The 20,173-nt window shown below is 47.1% G+C and overlaps 1 protein-coding gene across 1 annotated transcript in view; it reads right to left on the bottom strand.

Moving 5' to 3' along the window:
- The window catches only part of PPARA (peroxisome proliferator activated receptor alpha), a 48,702-nt gene extending 28,775 nt beyond the window's left edge, over window positions 1-19,927 (bottom strand). Inside the window, exons 1-2 of the mRNA XM_054173761.1 lie at window positions 19,586-19,927; window positions 16,630-16,750 (exon numbers count right to left, since the gene is read on the bottom strand). The gene's annotated coding sequence lies outside the window, so the exon portion shown is untranslated. The remainder of the gene's footprint in view (window positions 1-16,629; window positions 16,751-19,585) is intronic.
- Between the last annotated feature and the right edge of the window lie 246 nt (window positions 19,928-20,173).

Here is a 20,173-nt window from a genome sequence, read left to right as displayed (position 1 = left end):
CCCTACACAGAAACAGCCAAAAAAAAAAAAGTCAACAGAAAAAGCAGTCCAGGAAGGGGAGGAAAGCACAGGCTGAAAAAAGGGAAAGGAAAATAGAACAATGACATCATCACTAACAGTCACCATTCAACTCCTCTGCAGTTACTGAGCCAGATTCAGTCTCTGCTGGCATCTCCCTGTAACTTCTTTCCAAGATTCCATAGCACAGAGTAGAAACTAAATCACCCTCAAGTCCTGACTCTCTGGAGCCTGATTGCCTGGAATGCATAAAAGAAAGAGAAATGTCTCTGAACAGGGTCACTCATCCTCCTTTTAAATGCAGCATTTCTGCCTTAGAGATTCATAGACTCATAGAATGGGTTGGAAGAGACCTTAAACATCATCCAGTTCCAGCTCCTCACAGTAGACCAGATTGCTCAAGGCCTCATCCAAACTGGCCTTGAACACCTCCAGGGAGGAGGCAGCCATGACCTCCCTGGGCAACCTGTTCCAGTGTCTCTCCACCCTCACTGTAAAGAATTTCTTCCTAATCTTCAGCCTAAATCTCCCCTCCTCAAGCTCTTTAAGCCAGGCCACATCTCCGCAGAGAGCAGGGACCTCAAGTCAGAAGATGGCAATGGCTCTCAGCAGCAGTGTTATGTCCTGCCTCTTCAAGCAGCTGCCTGCTTGTCCTGCCTCTTCAATGCTGCAGGCTCTAGATCCACTCAAATATCTACTTCACCCACAAGAGGCAAATCCCAGCCCACAGCCTTCTGCTCAGCTCTCACTCCCAGTTTGCTGCATCCTCTCACAGCAGCAGGTCTGGCCCCTGCACTAAGCAGAGCCCTGGGAGCACAGCACAGAATGGAGGTTCTCATGACAACTATTCAGCTGCTTTCTGTACTTTCATGATTAGATAGTGGCTCTCTCCAACGTTGCCTTTCAGTTATGTAACGCACTCAGTATAGTCTAAATAGTCCTAAACAAGTCTTTGTTATGCCAAGATTGCTGTTTAAGAAACAACTAATAACAGGGCTGTTGCAAGATCATCCAGGAGGTAATGAACCTACTTATCCCATGCCTGCTCACTCTCATACAACTGATGTAGTCAGTAATGGAGGGGGGAAAAGAAGTTAGAAAAAGAATTATAAAGCAGAAATTCATTGTCAGCAGACTCACTTAAGAAACTTCCAACACCTGCAGAGATTCTACAGGAAGGCTGCAGAGGAACTTTTCCTGAGGGTGTCTAGGGGGAGAGCAGGGTGAGACTGGAGCTGAGGAAGGAGTTCTTCAGCACGAGGGTGGTGAGAGTCTGGCACAGGCTGCCCAGGTTGGCTGTGGCTGCCTCCTGCCTGGGGGTTGGATGAGGCCTTGAGCAGCTGAGAGGCATCCCTATGGCAGGGAGGTTGGAGCAGATGATCTCTGAGGTCCCTTCCAACCTAGGCTATTCTATGATAATGTCAAGCACCTTACTTACATGTTTGGGTTGAGCAGAACTTCCTGGACTTTGCAGAGCCACAGCAACAAATTTAAAGCAGTACTTTTCAATCACACCACTTCCCCCATTCAGCCTCACAAGTATTTGTGCTGGCTCCAAGGAGGGAGCAGAAATAAGCAGCTGGGGAGAGGGCTACACATGCTGCACAGCCAAGAATAATTCCTTAATGCCAAAACTTGCAGTAACACACTCTTTAGAAGTTGGACCTCTTGCTGTGTTAGGAATAAAAATGTGTATGTCCAGCCTGAAGCCTCTCTGAAGAATCTAATGATTGTGTCCCTAGCTGGAACTGTAAACCAGGCACTTGCATTGACTGAAGTAAATCAGCCAGGCCTCCCGAGTCTCAGAGGAGAGCTGAAAACTGCTTCACAGATCAGACAGGATCTCAATTAGGTTAGGCACTATCATCTTTTGACAGGGCTATGGAAGTGGCAGACATAGCCCACACTTACTCATCGTTCTTCCAGCAGTAAAGCTCCCACAGAAATCCAGCCAAGGGAAGATGGAGGCATTTACTCTCAAGTGAAACAACATGCTCCAGTAAATAAACAAAATCCATCAGTAATTCCAACAGTGGAAACTCAAGCTGAGAGCAGAATATAGCTCAAAGAAGAAGTCAGCTGCTTGTCAAAAAATGACAACATCCTAGCACCACATGGCTCGCCAAGGGGCCACTTCAAATTCAGCAAGCCTCTCAGGGACTCGCTAAGAACCCATTTGAGAGCACGTTACATTTACACCCAGGGGTTTGGCACTGACTTGGGATTCAAAGAAATGCCACACTTCCAGGTATGAGAACTGAAAGCTGCCTTTAAATTAGCCATTGCTAACCCTTTTAACAACAGGAGTTGATTTGACTTCATCAGCCATGGGACACAGGGGTTTTGCAACACTTGCCTTCAGGCTCCAGAGACAAGATTTACAGGTCCACCACCTCAGGTTTACATCTATCTGGAGTCATGTTTGTTTTCTTCCACATAAAATGGGCATCAGCTGCATCAAAGCTGACATTACTCAAATTGCTCCAATTTGCAGTAAAATCCTGATGATTGAAAATAGAATAATAATAGAGCTTCTTTTTCCTACCTCATGTCTGCAAAGAGGGGAGATTGGTTTGTTCCTGGAAATGACTGATGTCAAATAGAATATAGAATAAACCAGGTTGGAAGAGACCTTCAAGATCATCGTGTCCAACCTATCATCCAACACCACCTAATCAACTAAACCATGGCACCAAGCACCCTATCAAGTCTCCTCCTCAACACCTCCAGGGATGGTGACTCCACCACCTCCCTGGGCAGCACATTCCAGTGGGCAATCACTCTCTCTGTGTAGAACTTCCTCCTAACCTCCACCCTAAACCTCCCCTGGTGCAGCCTGAGACTGTGTCCTCTTGTTCTGGTGCTGGCTGCTGGGAGAAGAGACCAACCTCTGCCTGTCTACAACCTCCCTCCAGGTAGTTGTAGACAGCAATAAGGTCACCCCTGAGCCTCTTCTTCTCCAGGCTAAGCAACCCCAGCTCCCTCAGCCTCTCCTCACAGGGCTGTGTTCCAAACCCCTCACCAGCTTTGTTGCCCTTCTCTGGACACCTCCCAGCAAGTCAACCTCCTTCCTAAACTGAGGGGCCCAGAACTGGACACAGGACTCGAGGTGTGGCCTAACCAGTGCAGTGTACAGGGGCACAATGACCTCCCTGCTCCTGCTGGCCACACTCTTCCTGATCCAGGCCAGGATGCCATTGGCCCTCTTGGCCACCTGGGCACACTGCAGGCCTACCATCGACCAGCACCCCCAGGTTCCTCTCTGCCTGGCTGCTCTCCAGCCACTCTGCCCCCAGCCTGTAGCACTGCATGGGGTTGCTGTGGCCAGTGTGCAGAACCTGGCACTTGGATGTGTTCAATCTCATGCCTCTGGATTCTGCCCATCTGTCCAGCCTGTTGAGATCCCTTTGCAAAGCCTCTCTACCCGCCAGCAAATCAACTCCTGCCCCCAGCTTGGTGTCATCTGCAAATTTACTGATGATGGACTCAATCCCCTCATCCAGAGTCAAGGGATAGATTCAAGTCTGCACAGAATACCAATAGAACACTGAGACAGTTGGAGCTTTATGGCTGTTTTGTTTGGTGGCTTTTTGGTTGGTTGGTTGGTTTGGGTGTGTGTTGTGGGGGTTTTGTTTGTTTGCTTGTGGGGTTTTCATTTGTTTTGTTTTTCTCCTTTAACCCTGAGTTTTTGTATTCAGCATCATTGCCTTCACTACCTAGGGGAAGACGACCTGCATTTCTTTGTAATGAAAGATGAACTGAATCACAGATGCACAGAATGTTAGGGGTTGGAAGGGACCTCAAGAAGATCATGCAGTCCAACCCCACTGCCAGAGAAGGATCACCTAGAGTAGGTCACACAGGAATGCATCCAGGAGGGTTTGGAACATCTCCAGAGAAGGAGACTCCACAGCCTCTCTGGGCAGCCTGCTCCAGGGCTTTGGCACCCTCACAGGGGAAAAGTTTTCCCTTCTGTTCCCGTGGCACCTCCTCTGCTCCAGCTTGCCCCCAGTGCCTCTTGTCCTGTCCTTGGCTGTCTCTGTCTCTGTCCCTGTCCCAGCCTGGCTCTGTCCCCCCAATGCAACAGCCACAGAAATCTGGGCTTTTAACTTTCACAGATTCTGACAACATCTTGTAGGTGATGAAGCTAAAAGAAGATAGTGTTTAGCACACTGATGCTCCAGGTGTTTGCTGAATGCTTACAGGTGAAGGTCACAACCACTGAGAAGCAAAGGCTTTGAGGCACCACTTTCAGAGGCTACTTTCTTCACATGCAAATGAAAAGTTTGATTGATGATTGGTATTTGAAGCAGTGCAAGGTCACATTCAGACAAACACACCACTGGTGTATTTGCTATTTGATCCAAGATCCAAGGTCATGCTCACACAGAAACGTGTCATCTGAGGGTTTGCTTTATTTTTATGATGGCATTCACGAATGTGAAGCTCTCTTACTTTTCCCACATGTCCCCAGACTCCTTCCCTGCTTGTTTGGAAGGCAGCTGTGCTTCCTGAGTTTTGCAGTACTGCCCAAATGTCTGACAAGCTAATTACAGAAGCTGAGATTTTGAACTGAAGAACAGTGAGGGATAATTCGGCTTCAGGAATCGGTGAGGCTAGCTCTGGTTTGTTAATAAAGGAACAACCCAAACCTCCCCCCCAGAATAAAAGCACCTGAGCTGCATGCCCATATTGAATGTCCTAAACTATTGCCCATTTATTTTTCTAAAAACAATATGTAAAAATAAACTGAGTGGTGAAGTCAGGGATGGACTTGAATGGTGAAGTCTAAGTCTCTCCCTTCTGGCTTGGGGCTGGACTCGAAGATCTCCAGAGGTCCCTTCCAACCCCTAACGTCCTGTGATGCCAGCGAGTACAGCACCTGCAAGCAGCCTACACATCACAGTATCACCAAGGTTGGAAGAGACCTCAAAGATCATCAAGTCCAACCTATCACCCAAGACCTTGTGACTAGACCATGGCACCAAGTGCCACATCCAATCCCCTCTTGAACACCTCCAGGGATGGTGACTCCACCACCTCCCTGGGCAGCACATTCCAATGATGAACGACTCTCAGGGAAGAACTTACTCCTCACCTCCATCCTAAACTTCCCCTGGCACAGCTTGAGACTGTGTCCTCTTGTTCTGGTGCTGGTTGCCTGGAAGAAGAGACCAACCCCTTCCTGGCTACAACCTCCCTTCAGGTAGTTGTAGAGAGCAATGAGGTCTCCCCTGAGCCTTGTCTTTTCCAGGCTAAACAACCCCAGCTCCCTCAGCCTCTCCTCACAGGGCTGTGCTCAAGGCCTCTCCCCAGCCTCATTACCCTTCTCTGGACACCTTCAAGTGTCTCGATGTCCTTCTTAAACTGAGGGGCCCAGAACCGGACACAGGACTCAAGGTGTGGCCTAACCAGTGCTGAGTCCAGGGGCACAATGACTTCCCTGCTCCTGCTGGCCACACTATTCCTGATGCAGGCCAGGATGCCATTGGCCTTCTTGGCCACCTGGGCACACTGCTGGCTCATGTTTAGGTGGCTGTCAATCAGCACCCCCAGGTCCCTTTCTGTTTGGCAGCTCTCCAGCCACTCCGCCCCCAGCCTGTAGCTCTGTATGGGGTTGTTGTGGCCAAAGTGCAGCACCCTAACATCTGCCCTAACATGCTGCTCACTGGAAACCAGCTGCTCAAGACTAAATTGGAATGTTGCAATTGTTTCCTTACAGCATCTGAGATTATGCAACGTGGCTCCTCCACGATTTTATAACCATATCCTGATAGCCTACAGAGGCTTCATTTGTTGAAGGATAAAGACAGAGCCATAGAACCAATATGGTTGGAAGGGACCTCAAAGCTCATCAAGTCCAACATCTGAGGGTAAAAGGCAAATACAAATTGCATTTTAGTGTGGCAACTAAATGGTGCTCTTCAGGACAAGCAAGTTCTGATGTAAGCCCCTTGCTGAGCCTCCGGCAGAGCACGTTTGCCCTGCGTATGTTAAAAATACATTTCAGAGGGTAAGGAATTAAAGACATCTGTGTCTGCACAATTGTCAATTAAATTATCATTTAATGCATAGTGAGGCAGTGCCAGGCCAAACTTTTGGCCATGTGCCATGAAACATATTGGCTGTCCTGTTACATAAGCCTCTTAAAACTCAGAAGCTTTCCTTGTTCACGTGCAAACCAAGCCCTCCAAAACCTCACCACAACACACATGACCCAGGAAGATAGCATCATTTGTACAAGCAAAGCTCTCTGGACACTCTTACTAATAAATGTGAATTTTTAGACATACTGTGTTGATGGATAGAAATAAAACCCCACTGGCACGAACAGAAACAAGCAAAGACTCTGATACACTTCCTCAGACTCTGAGAGCATGTTGACAACCTTCAAGGTTCATCTCTGGGTATGGATACCTTAAAATGTGTTCTTACATACTAGGATAGAAGACAATAGTATTTTGTATTGTTTTCTAGCCACAGAAGTTTCTATGTGATAGCAATTGCTATGTATTGGTGCTAAGACCCTAATGAATCATCCCAGAATGGCTTAGGTTGGAAGGGACCTCAGAGATCATCTACTCAAACCTCCCAACCATGGGCAGGGACACCTCTCAACTAGACTCAGCTGCTCAAGGCCTCATCCAGCCTGGCCTTCAACACCCCCAGGCAGGAGGCAGCCACAGCCTCCTCACCACCCTCCTACTGAAGAACAACTTCCCCAGCTCCAGTTTAACCCTGCTCTGCCTCAGCTTCAAACCATTCCCCCTTGTCCTAGCTCTAGACACTCTCAGGAAAAGTCTCTCTGCAGCCTTCCTGCAGGATCCCTTCAGGTAGTGGAAGGCAGCTCTAAGATTCCCCCGGAGTCTTCTCTTCTCCAGGCTGAACACCCCTAGCTCCCTCAGCCTATCCTCACAGCAGAGCTGCTCCAGCCCTTGGATCATCTTTGTGGCCTCCTCTGGACTCATTCCAACAGCTCTGTGTCCTTCTTATGCTGAGGACACCAGAACTGAACACAAAGACTGGTAGTGACATACTCTTTTAAAACTTAGAATTCTTGCTAATAAAATCACCTGTTGTCAATTGCTCTTTAGAGTAAAATGAGGGATAAGCAGTAACTGACTGATCTTTTATTCTGTGAGCATATTTATTACTCCAACTGTGATTTCGACCTCCATTGCTTTCAAGCAGCAAAGGAATGTTCCTGTGACATAAATACTTAATTGAATACAAAGTCATATATTATATACAATGTGGACTACACAGTGTATTGTCATGCCATATCCTCTAATATCTTACAGATACAAAGTAGTTCTGAGTTGGTTGACTGGTAATGAAATTGAGTGGAATTCTTTGAGTTTCAGACAGTGTGAGAAAGGCTTGAGAGCATTAAATTGGTCCAGCACACAAAGGCTGCCCAGGGAGGTGGTGGAGTCACCATCACTGGAGGTGTTTAGGAAGAGCCTGGATGGGGCACTTGGTGCCATGGTTTAGTTGATTAGATGGTGTTGGGTGAGAGGTTGGACTTGATGATCCCAAAGGTCTTTTAGAATAGAATAGAATAAACCAGGTTGGAAGAGACCTTCAAGATCATCGAGTCCAACCCCTCAACCAATCCAACCCACCTAAACAACTAACCCATGGCACCAAGCATCCCATCAAGTCTTCTCAACACCTCCAATGATGGTGACTCCACCACCTCCTCAGGCAGCCCATTCCAATGGGCAATCACTCTCTCTGTATAGAACTTCTTCCTGACATCCAGCCTAAACCTCCCCTGGTGCAGCCTGAGACTGTGTCCTCTTGTTCTGGTACTGGCTGCCTGAGAGAAGAGACCAACCACTGCTTGTCTACAACCTCCCTTCAGGTAGTTGCAGAGAGCAATAAGGTCACCCCTGAGTCTCCTCTTCTCCAGGCTAAGCAACCCCAGCTCCCTCAGCCTCTCCTCACAGGGCTTGTGTTCCAAACCCCTCACCAACTTTGTTGCCCTTCTCTGGACACGCTCCAGCAAGTCAACCTCCTTCCTAAACTGAGGGGCCCAGAACTGGACACAGGACTCAAGGTGTGGCCTAACCAGTGCAGTGTACAGGGGCACAATGACCTCCCTGCTCCTGCTGGCCACACTGTTCCTGATGCAGACCAGGATGCCATTGGCCCTCTTGGCTGCCTGGGCACACTGCAGGCTCATGTTCAGCCTACCATCAACCAGTACCCTCAGGTCCCCTCTCTGCCTGGCCGCTCTCCAGCCACTCTGACCCCAGCCTGTAGCACTGCATGGGGTTGTTGTGGCCAATGTGCAGAACCCAGCACTTGGATGTGTTCAATCTCCTGCCCTTGGACTCTGCCCATCTGCCCAGCCTGTCAAGGTCCCTCTGCAGAGCCTCTCTACCCTCCAGCAGATCAACTCCCGCCCCCAGCTTTTCCAACCTGGTTAATTCTATTCTATTCTGTACTACCAGCAACTATGGGGAGAAGAATCTTAGAATTGTCAGGGTTGGATGGGACCTCAAGGATCATCTAGTTCCAAGCCCCTGCCATGGTGCAGGGACTCCTCACGCCTCTGTCACCTCACATTATCCTGTGGTGCTTTCCTGCTCTTTCCCCTTCTCGTACACTCACGGTTTGCCCTCCTCGTGCCACGTCCCTGAACTACTGACTGTGCAAACAGCAAACATGCTGGAGCTGGCTCGGTCCTTCGTGTTGCAAGGGTCTGACTCCATGCTGATTGGCAATTGACAGGCCAAACAGGTGATTGTTGGATTCACATTGCACCATTTCCTCTCCAGGGTCAATAACTTGTTTTCCTTTCTTCTTTCCAGTTATCAACTCACAGAAAAATGACAGAACTTTAAAGCCTTTGCAACCACGACTCCTCACCTGTGACAAGACCTGAAGGTTCACTTTCACAGATTCAAAGAATGGTATAGGTTGGAAAGGACCTTAAAGATCATCTAGTTCCAACCCCTTGCTATGGGCAGGGACACCTTCCTCTAGACCGGGTTGCTCAAGGTCTCATCCAACCTGGCCTTGAACACCTCCAGGGAGGAGGCAGCCACCACCTCCCTGGGCAACCTGTTCCAGTGTCTCACCACCCTCACTGGAAAGAATTTCTTCTTACCTCCAGTCTCAATCTGCCCTCCTCAAGCTTCAATCCATTCCTCCTCATCCTATCACTACAAGCCGTGGGAAAAAGTCAGTGCACTGTGGAACTGACTTGTCACCATGTAGTAGAAACACTGCAGAGTCTGTTCTCATTCTCTGCTGGCAGTGTTAACAGTTTCTCTACTTGACAACACTTCTTGGATCACCTTAAACTCTGATTAGCCACAGCAATAGTGGGTTAAAAGCTCATTAAAAAAAAATAAATATTAATTGAGCTAAGGGATTTCCCAGTCTCCTTCAAAGAGGACAGAGATGGTTCATTCCAAGGCTGGTGTCACCACAGTGTGGTTGGTAATCTGTGCTTGGGCTAATATAACAAAGATATCTAATAGGATATAAAGAATTATGACTGGCAGGATGCAGGAAGTGGTTCTGCCCCTCTTGTTCTGCTCTCCTGAGACCTTAACCTGCACCACTGCCTCCAGTTCTTGTGCCCCCAGCATAAGAGGGACATTGAGCTGCTGGAGCAGCTCCAGAGGAGGCCACAAAGATGATCAGAGGGCTGCAGAACCTCTCCTAAAAGGACAGGCTGAGACAGCTGGGGCTGTTCAGCCTGAAGAAGAAAACACTCTGGGGGGAACTGTAGAGCAGCCTTCCAGTACCTGAAGGGGGCTACAAGACAGCAGGGAAGAGACTCTTCCCAAGGGCTTGTAGTGATAGAATGAGAAGGAATGGGTTGAAGCTTGAGGAGGGCAGATTCAGACTGGAGATTAGGAAGAAATTCTTTCAAGTGAGGGTGGTGAGACACTGGAACAGGTTGCCCAGGGAGGTCATGGATGCCCCTCCCTGGAAGTGTTCAAGGCCAGGTTGAATCAGGCCTTGAGCAACCTGGGCTAGGTGGGAGGTGTCCCTGCTCATGGCAGGGGAATTGGAACTGGATGATCTTTAAGGTCCCTTCCAACCTAAACAATTCTGTACATCTATGAATCCATGAAAGTTATTGGGTGGAGGGATTGGACTGCAGCCCATACTGCATGTAGCTGACTTTCTGAGGTTACCAGATTAAAAGAGAGGAGAAAACAACCCTGCAGAGAGCTTTAAGTGTAGCAGTTTTGGAGTATACCTCTCATCCAAGACACATCTGGACTTTTGCCCCTCCTCCTTTCCTTTTCTTGTAATGCTGTGTGCTTGGAGTTCTGTCAATACTTGGTGCATTCTACAGTTCTTCCAGTGTCCTTCACTGTGGGACTCCCAGTTGTGTATTTTATTAAGGCAAAGATAACTGGCTGTCCTTGAAACAGTGGTTAAATATTCACTTTGGCTGAGGATTTGTGACCTGTGGGCAAAAACCTGAGTTCTTAGAGGCATGATGACAGCAGTGTTCTTTCTGAATAAAGAGCTCTTGCTTTGGAGCAATGCTTCTAAGCAAAACTAAGAACAAAAAGAGAGAAGGGTAACTTAAATCATAATTACTTAATGCAGTAAGTTGAAAGATGGTTTAGGCTTTTGAGCATCTAGATTTAAGACCATGCAAAGTTTCCTTTGAATCTTTCCTGCCTTTCTACCATAACCTAGGCCTTGCAATCCCCCTCTTCTAGAATCTCTGCTCAAACACAACTTCTCCACCTGGCAAACCCCCACAATTTGCCACCCTCATCTCATTACACAGTTTCTGCTCAGAACAATCCAAGTCACATCCCCTCCCAACTTTGCATCTGTATCTCTTAGTAGAACAGCTGCCCTACCTCCCAGCATTCCTTTAAAGCCAGCATGAAGCCTCTTAGCTTTCTCTTTTCATTTACAAATTAAACTTCCACAGCTAAGCTCAGTCATGTTTTGGCTTGAGACAAAAGTCTAGGTACTTTGGTACAGATTCATTGACTCATAGAATGGTTGGGGTTGGAAGACACCTTGAAGATCATCAAGTTCCAAGACCCCTGCCATGGGCAGGGACACCTTCCACTAGACTAGGTTGCTCAAGGCCTCATCCAGCCTGGCCTTGAACATACCTGCAACTTCTGCCTCAAAGATAAACATTACCTTTCTATCTCAAGTATACCTCCTTTCCAGCCCCCAGTACTCTCCCCATCCCCAGATCTCAGGTTTCACTTTTGGCTGTAGCCTGGCACACTCTGCTTCAATACTCTTGCAGTTGTCTTACCCCTCTCTTTCATAAGCCATGCCAACCCATCCTCAAATCACCTCCTTCATCCCCTCAAGCCTTCTAGCTCTGCTTCTCTATGATCTGCACAGCTGCACTCTTCTCACCATCTGCAACCCCCTGTGCAATTCATCACCCAACACAACAGACCACAATTATTCACTGTTTGAAAAGACACCCTGGCATTTACATCTGTTTCTGGAAGAGATTCAAGAAGCCTGAATTTGCCTTCTTATCAGAGAAGATCACTGTGTATCTTCCTGGCTTTACTTCACTGACAAAGTTTATTCCCTTGCCCAGACATAATAACAAGACATATTGGATAACCTAAATTTAGCTTAACAGAAGGATTTATTTCCTATAAAAGAGAATGGCCCTTCAGACAAGGTATTAGATTTAGGCCCCTTCTGCTGGCAAGTGTCTTTTTTCAAGTGAGTAACCCCCAGTGGGTTAGCTTTGCTACTCTCCAACAAGTAGACAAAAATCTAACCTCCCCTACAAACAGGGCCTGGAGCTGTGTACTTCACTTCCTCCCCACTATCCTAATATTTCACTCATTCCACCAAAGTGTTTTGATAGCCTCTTGTTGCTCAGCTATTACATTTAAACAGACAAATAAATAAATAAATCACTCCAACCTGCTAAAAATAAACCAACTTTGATTTAAGGGCATGCCACAGCTCCGAGCACCCAGAGTGGAACGTGGAACAAAATTCTTTCACTTTTTCTTTTTTTGCTGTTGGAGTTTGGGGGTTTGGGGTTTTTTGGTTAAAAAAAAAACAACCCAGGCCTTCAGTTTGTTTTGTTGGTGGTTTTGGTTTTTCTTCCTGGTGCTTTAAGAACATCACACAACCCCCCAAAGTTTACACTGAACTGGCATTGCTGATAGGAGTCTTGGCAACAGGTATGAAGGCAATGAATCTACATTTTTTTTGGCAAATGGACATCAAGTGCTTGTACTTCCAAGCTGCTGATAGAGGATATACTTGGGACACATGACTTCACAGTTCTAAATCAGGTCACTGTCTACAGTATGCAGATCACAAGCCTCACACTCCTGCATGATCAAAATACATCCAAAACACAACTAATTATTCCTAAGCTTCTTTCTGAGCTCTCTTCTCATCCTTCATATGATGTGCTGACTGTCTATTTACCCAGTTAACAGCCCCCTCCCTCTTAAAAACCTTATCACCTGTCTGCCACCCCACTTCTCCTCCCCACTTCTTTTAACTAAGGAAGCAGCTGAACAGTTTGATGAAACAGCCAGGATAAGAAAACCTGTTCTAAAAGCCATATATGTGCTGTCAAATACCACTTTTAATTCACTTTGTAAAGCATTTGAGCTGATTGAATCAGACTCTGAAAAGGCAATTATAGGGACACAGCACTCACAGCCTTCTGCAGAGCCAAACAGAAGCTGTTGGTTGTAAAATGTTAAGGGTGCAGTTAGATAAGTTAAGCAATGTAATAGCTCCCTGACATCAAAAGATCTTTTCCATAGCTCTGTGACATTGTCAGCCCTGCACCTTCCCTCTCCCTTCTTCTTTTCCAGCCTCATGTCTCCCTCCCGCCTCTGCTGGCCGTCACACTTGTCTGATCTCAGTGGCCACATCTGAAATAGTAAATAAAACCAGGCCAAAGCCCAGGTTCAAGCCATGCTGTTAAGAGTCCTCTCTGACACCATTTTGGCCCATACCAACTTGGCCCTGTCCCAGACAAACGTGCAGGCACAGTTAAGGGGACAGCAAGTTCAGAGCAGCGAACTGCTCTCCACCAGCAGGTTAGATGCCGGCATAATTTTTCAGGGGGGAAACTCTTGGGGAGGTGGGGGAGGAGGGGGGCAGGGGTGGGTGAGTGTGTGCATGAGATTCTGTGATTTTGTTCTGGGTCCAGAGAATGGTCCCTGCCATCTTTTACTGTGTAGTGCAGACATAACCTCAGTGAAACAATTCAGCTCAAGGAGCTGGTTAGAAACCTAAGGCAGGACACAGCTAGAGCTAGCTGAACAGATTCACTAAGGGGCAGCTAAAAGGAAGGATCAAAAGGCAGGGATGGAAGCAAAGCAGAAGAAGCATCAAGAGGGAGCCTGACTGATTTGTAACAAGGGTTGCTAGATCAGATGAGGCCATGCTGTGTAACCACACCTCTCTCTGTAAACTGCAGGGCTCTCAGGAACAGCACGGAGAGGGGACATCCCATTCTAATATTCAGGTAGTTCTAATATTTATGTCTTCATAGGCACATGTACACAAAAACACACACACAGAGTGCATGCCACATAGAAGAGAAATAAAGCACATGAGAGCTGCAAACTGAACAGTCACATATTCTTAAAGGATAATCACTACTGCAATACAATCCCCATTGCAAGGTTTATTATGGGATTTACAGCCCTGAGGAAATGTAACTCCTGCTAAATTTGGTTAGAATGATGGCAGCTCACTATGCTGAAAATTAGGTGCCCAAACCATACATTTAAGTTCCCCAGTTGACAGCTGTTTGAAGATACTGACCTGTCTATGTACAGCTCCATCTCTATGGAAGCACAGTACACAAAATGTACAGCTGCTGCTTTTTTTCAGATGCAGTATCCTGTGCTGCTTGTTTCCTAGTTAGACACCAAAGCTGCTGCCCAATTTGCTTCTAATCAGGCTGGCATGCTTAACTGCACACAGCAGTCTTTTGTTCTGAGATGGATAAGAGTAAATAATTTGTTCTATATATAGAGAGAGAAAAGAGCTCATTTCAGAGGGGAAAAAACCCAAACAAACGAGTTCAAATCTCTTATGTGCTCTTCTCTATGGGCAGCTATGTGGGATACAAACACATACATTACATCATTTTTAAGCTTTCACATACACACAGCACAACAACAGAAGTGGACCTTAAGCTCACAGAGCCAAATTTCCAACAACCAACTGGTCAGGAACAACCACAGAGAGAACTTTCACCTGTTTGCATAGCTCTCTTGTAGTGAAACCATATCCATGCAGCATCTTATGCTGGCAACCCCCCCACTCAAAACCCTATCGCAATGCAGCACACTTGCTCCAAACAGAATGTTTACCTACAGACCAAGAAAAAGGATTTTTAAAGCCACACTTAACCATTTTAAGCATTGCTGAGTAAACCTCAGTGTCCAATATTCTGTGCATAATTGCACTGGCTGCTTTTTGAAATCATTCTTTGGACTCCTAAACTTCACCCAGAATCTCATTTTAGCCTCCATGATGAGAAACATCCTTTTCCTGCTAGCAATGCATGGTTCTTGTAAGCTTCCCCTGGAAATTGCCCACAAGCCAGCAACATTCACTACCACCTCTGGGCTGCAATTAATTTTATTTTAAGAGGCAAGTTGGTTGTAATGGAGAATTCATCAGCCCTGCTGTAAAGAATGCCATCAAGCACTGCCTGCTAATAAATCCAGGAGCTGTCAAAGCAGGCTCTTGACACGACACCCACCTTCTCTCTCCTCTTCCCCCTCAAATCCCAATGGTTCCACGTTATATATTCAAGCCTTACTAATCCATTTTCCACACATGTTGAACAAAGCTGTGAGAAGGTTTTGTTTTGTTTAATAAGAACCTGCACCATGACTCCAATGTCACAAACTTCATAACACTCTTGCTGAAGCACTGCAAGTCCTCACTTTCAAATAGTTCCAGACAATAAACAAAAGTTCTTCTCACCACCTGAACATTCACATTCTGGTTTAAATTCAGGGTCATGGCAATCATTTCCAATAAATATAGAAATAAGACATGCACTTAGCACCCTTATTTGTGCAGCCAAAAAAAAAACCAACAATGGCATTATGAGCCTGTATGCAGGTTACAGGAACTACTCAGCTGGATGCATGGATACACACAAGACTCTGCCTCCAAACCTTTAGCACAGACTGCAGAATAGTTTCAAATCACTCACTTTTTTGGTCAAATCTAAGTAACACTACTGCAGGTTGTGTTACACAAAACACATCAAACTCTCAACCACTGACAACAATAAATGCTCTTGGCTCCAGGATATTATCCACTCCTAGATGAGTAAGAAGTTACTCAACCAGCAGTTAATTTGCACACTGCACAGCAGCTCTGGTTTCCTTCCATACTTCTCAACAAACTGAAAACAGACTGCTGAGATACAAAAAGAGGAAAATCCTGGACTCACTTTCACATGGATTTCAGCTGCCTGCAAACAAATACCAAAGGACCTCATGACTTCGGAAGCTGCTAACTATGCCGATTTCCTCAAGGCAGGAATACCTTTGAATAAGTTTCTTTTACTGTTTGGAAAACTTAAGTGACTAATTTGTTTATAAATGTGTCAAAACAGTCTATTAGCATTTCTAGAAATGGATAGGTAATTAGCCAAGTGCCAGCAAGTCTGTATCGTACTGTTAGCGTTCCCACAGGGGTTAAGACAACTCGAAGCAATAAATGTGGATTAAAATAGCACCTCAGAACAAACTATGCCTGTTGTTAGGTAGCTCTCATCTTCATAGCTCCAAAGTAAACAAAAAAAAAAAAAAAGAAATAACATAAAAATAAATGCTTATGGCATTTTAAACCACAGCAAACAGTCACACAAACCTGCCAAGCCTCAGTCAGGATTAGAACACCAACGAATGGTACTCCACGATTTGTATTAATCTGTGCACGAGAAGCCCTTCATTGGACACACAGATGATACTTCCTAGATACTTAAGAGACACATGCAATGCACTTATAAATAAATATTGTTACATAAGCAGAAACTATGAGAACTGGTATGAGGAAGTGGAATCAGGCTTGGCAACATCTCAATGCCACATGCAATCTGGTCACACAACCGCCTCCTCGTATCAATTTAGTGTTTTTAAAACACGCCAAATATCACACTCTGGAAGGCTGAAGAGACTTCAGTTTTATTTAGAGGACAGTGATGATTTCAAGCCTAACCTTACCAGGTAAGCACTTTTTTCTCCAGTGAACATTCAGCACTCTACTTCATACAAAGTCAACTGGGATTTAACTTTATGGACCTGCTCCTGTGAAAAGCTGAGCACTCTGCTTCTAAAATATAAAGAATTCTTACTTCTACTGAATAAACTCTTTATACAACTTTTCATGCAAGTCTAGCACAGCAATCCACATTAAAACAAGAGGAAATGTTACTTGCTCTGCTCTCCTGACTGTGCTGCTACTTTCCATTTATCAACTGCTGGCACTACTCGCTTAGGTTTCTTTCCTTGTTGCTTGACTGCGCATTAATCACCCTTTACAGAAACTCTGCCTCAAATGTTTTTTTTTCTTCTCCAGTTGTTCACAAACAATGCCAAGATAGCTCCCAGCCACGTATGTACTCACCACTTCATGCAGCATCTTGTAGGGCTGAAACAGAAGTTGTTTCCCAGAACATGTTCCCTTTCCATTTCATGTGCACGTTGGGGATGACGAGTGGCTCTCCGTTAAGCAGCTGACATTCTTTCTTTAAAGAAGAAACAAACACAGTGATCAATAACATTTCCCAAAGCTGATTAATTTGATACTGATATAGTGCAATTTAATGGGGTGTTATGCTTTTTTTATGGTTTTAAATGACTGAGGCTTTTAATACAACACCTAACTTCACAGCAGCACGACACTGACATCTAGCTAACCAGGGTCCCTCTCAGTATCACTTTTCCTCGCAGCAGAAAAAAATCCACTTGTCTAAGGCCACCACAGTGGAAGCTTTGTGTGTGACTTTAATTATGATCATTGTTATAGAGTAACATACTTCTACTCCTAAAGCCCATTCTTACAAACTCAGTGGTCTCTGGAGGTCCCTCCCAACCCCTAACACTTGGCGATTCTGTGGACAAACTGTTAAGTTATAGTTGCCCAGATGCAAGCACACACACGTCCCACAAGGTGCCTTTGAGATTGGCCCTTTAAGTGCCATTCACACCCTAAAGGTAGAGATTTTACTTTTCCATACTATATAAGGCCTAAAAAACAAACCAACCAACCCAAACAGAAAACCCAATGCGCATCTACAAAAACAAAAGGTTAATCGCATCGGCTCCCCAGTCCACTCAACTCAAACCCAAACAAATCAAAGACTGCAAAAGCTGTCAGGTTAAATAAAAAAATGTTACAATTCCAACATGCTGTAAGAACGTGTTACAAGATATGTGAGTGAATTCAACCTCATTTCTTTTCCCAGACAAGTGTTATGTTCTCTGCTTTTCTTCCCCCCCACCCGCCGCCTCCTCGCCTTGCAACAAATATGCCACGTGCAAGAGAAACAGAACTCAGAACTCAAATCTCAGCAGGAAAGCTAAGGCAGAGAAAAAGAGAGCCATTTGCCATTTGGAAGTAAGAGCTCCTTCTGAAAAAAGTACTAAGAAAATTTACATTGCCCTCTTGGATCACTTTGGGTAAACAGGGAGCACGATAATCCATTTTCTAGAACGAGATGAATATCCTAGGCCACGTCTCCTACTCTCCTGCAAGACATTGCCTTCTCAACCTATTTTTATTACACCCAGCACATAAAACAGGACATACAGCATGACAGTACAGAAATCATCACTGTAATGTAACCTTTTCTCCATGGTTTAAAATTCAGAATGCACCTTTAGAGAAGATACAGCACTGAGTGTTATGAACGGAAAACAAAGACCAAAAAGCAAGTGAGAATCTCACCGAGGTTTTCAGGCCGTTTGTAATAAGGAGCCCAAACAACCTACACTACCCGACTGCAGAGGATGGCAGTCAATAGAAGGCATCATCAGATTGATAAGGATTTTTTTTTCCCTTGGTCTATGCCAAGTGTTCCTTCCAAACATGGGAAAAGAAATGTAAAGCTGGCTACACAGCTCTGCAAGCCTCCGATAAGGTCTGCACAGGCTCTCACCCTTCCACAGCACTACATCGCTCTGCTTGAAAATCCCAAACCATGCCACTAAAAGTAACTAAAGAGCCAATGGCTGCTTGAGAGCGCTCCTGCCAAATAACAAAGGTTATATAACACTGGTTGAGCTTTGAGTAGACTTGTGACCACATCACATGAACCACAACTGCCCTCAGTTTCAGTGGGAGGCCAGGTAGCCTCAGTGCTGTCGGTGATTCTGAATTTATAAAGGAAATACAGTTTCTGGCTTATTAACCTTGCTGCCTGCAAAGACCACGTGAATTTCAACCCAGTAATCAGAGTTAAATGCCAACAAGAGATTCTGTGCACGTTCTACACTATAAAGTAAACTGTGGTCAAAACTTCCCTTCCTGACAAAAACTTATGCAACCTCTTTACTTGTGCACAACTAAGACATCCAATGCCATCAGAGTGCCAAACATCATTATTATAGATAATCCTGGCTGACGAATCCTGTGCTCACACTTCTTCCATCAGAGAGCTTAGAAACTGTCAGCAAGGCTGTGCTAATCTTAACATGAATACAAGGCAGTACCTTGTAGCACTCCGTTCCATTACTTTTTCAACGCTGTCTTTTGCACTTACTGGACAGCCCCGTAGGGACAACCAAACCCACGTTTTTCTCATCAAACCACAAAAGCAAATAAAGGGAGAACTCCCACTGACCCTCTCCTCACGCAAGGACATTTGACTCTGACCCACTGCCTGGTAAAAGCACAATCCGCCTGGCCAAGCCAAGCCGACACGGGTAGCCTCCAAGCACCTATTTTCCGCCTAGTGCCCAAGTTAATTTCTCAAACCACGTTAAAGACAATTCAAATGCGCTGCGTTTAAGAGACGTGACAGTTGCAAACCAGCACCGTGCCTGACGGAACATCGCCTTTTCTGTTTCCCACCCCCCGCAGCACGCTGAAGTCTCCCCATTAAGTTTCCAAGCTCCCTCTTTTACCTACACATACCAAGCTCTGCCAAGGCCGGCTCTTGCTCGTCCTTTAGCCTCACTGGCCCCGGGCTGCCGCCCACCGCGGTCCCGGCAGGGCGGGCAGCTGGCGCGATGCCCGAGCGCAGCAGCCGGAACAGCTAAAGCATCTCCCCAGGCCAGCTAACTCCTTCTCGCCTTTGCCACAGCCGCAGTTTTTCGCAGGGAGCTTCAAAACGCGGCGACAAGATAAATACACGCGTTAAAAAACAATAAAATAAATCAATGAAAGGAGAGAGGGGTAAGAGGAAAAGAGAGGTCATAAGCAAAACCGCCACCGTGAGAGCGAGGTGGGGGACATCACCCAGCCGCCCTCCCACCGCCAACGCCCCCCCGCCCCGCGCTCCCCTCAGCCGCCGGAGTCCCAGCTGGCGCTCAGGCAGCCGCAGGGGGCGGGGAGGGGGCGGACGCCCCTAAGGCAATACCGTGGATTACTGGCGGCCCGCAGGCAGGCGGAGAGGCGCAGCCGCTCGCCTGGGCGAAAGGGGTCTGTGGGCAGGGTCGGGTCGGGTCTGGCAAGCGCCACCTCGTCCCCCGGCTACCGCTCCGCCGCCGGGGCCGCGGGGCCGCCCGGCTCTCGGCGCACAAGCGCGCCCAACGCTTCCCGACCGCCGCTGCCGGCGCACGAGCACCCTCTCGCCGCCAGCCTTAGCCAGGGTGAGCAGCTGCCGGGCGCTGTCAGCCCGGCGGGGCGGGGGTCGCGGAGGGGGAAGGAGGAGGACACGGGCACCCCGCCGCTGCGCCTGGCTGACTCCGGGCGGCAGGGTGACAGGTACCGGAAGTGAGGTCGTGGCACACACCTCCCGCCACGGCCGCGCGCCATTGGCTGCGCGCGGGCAGACCTGCGCGGGCCGGCCGCGGCGCGAGGGCGGGCGCGCTCCTCCTCCGCCCCCTTCCCTCCCTCCGCTGGAGCCGGCGGCCGGGAGCCGCCTCCGGGGCTTCCCCGACCCTGAGGCGAAGCTCTGCCCGGCCCCTGCAGCCCACAGGCTGCGGGGGGCGAGCGGCCGTGCCCC

The sequence above is a fragment of the Dryobates pubescens genome, chromosome 27 (assembly GCF_014839835.1).
Source record: "Dryobates pubescens isolate bDryPub1 chromosome 27, bDryPub1.pri, whole genome shotgun sequence".
Taxonomy (NCBI): domain Eukaryota; kingdom Metazoa; phylum Chordata; class Aves; order Piciformes; family Picidae; genus Dryobates; species Dryobates pubescens.
Note: the sequence above shows the minus strand (reverse complement) of the source record. Positions and strands in the feature narration are given on the sequence as shown.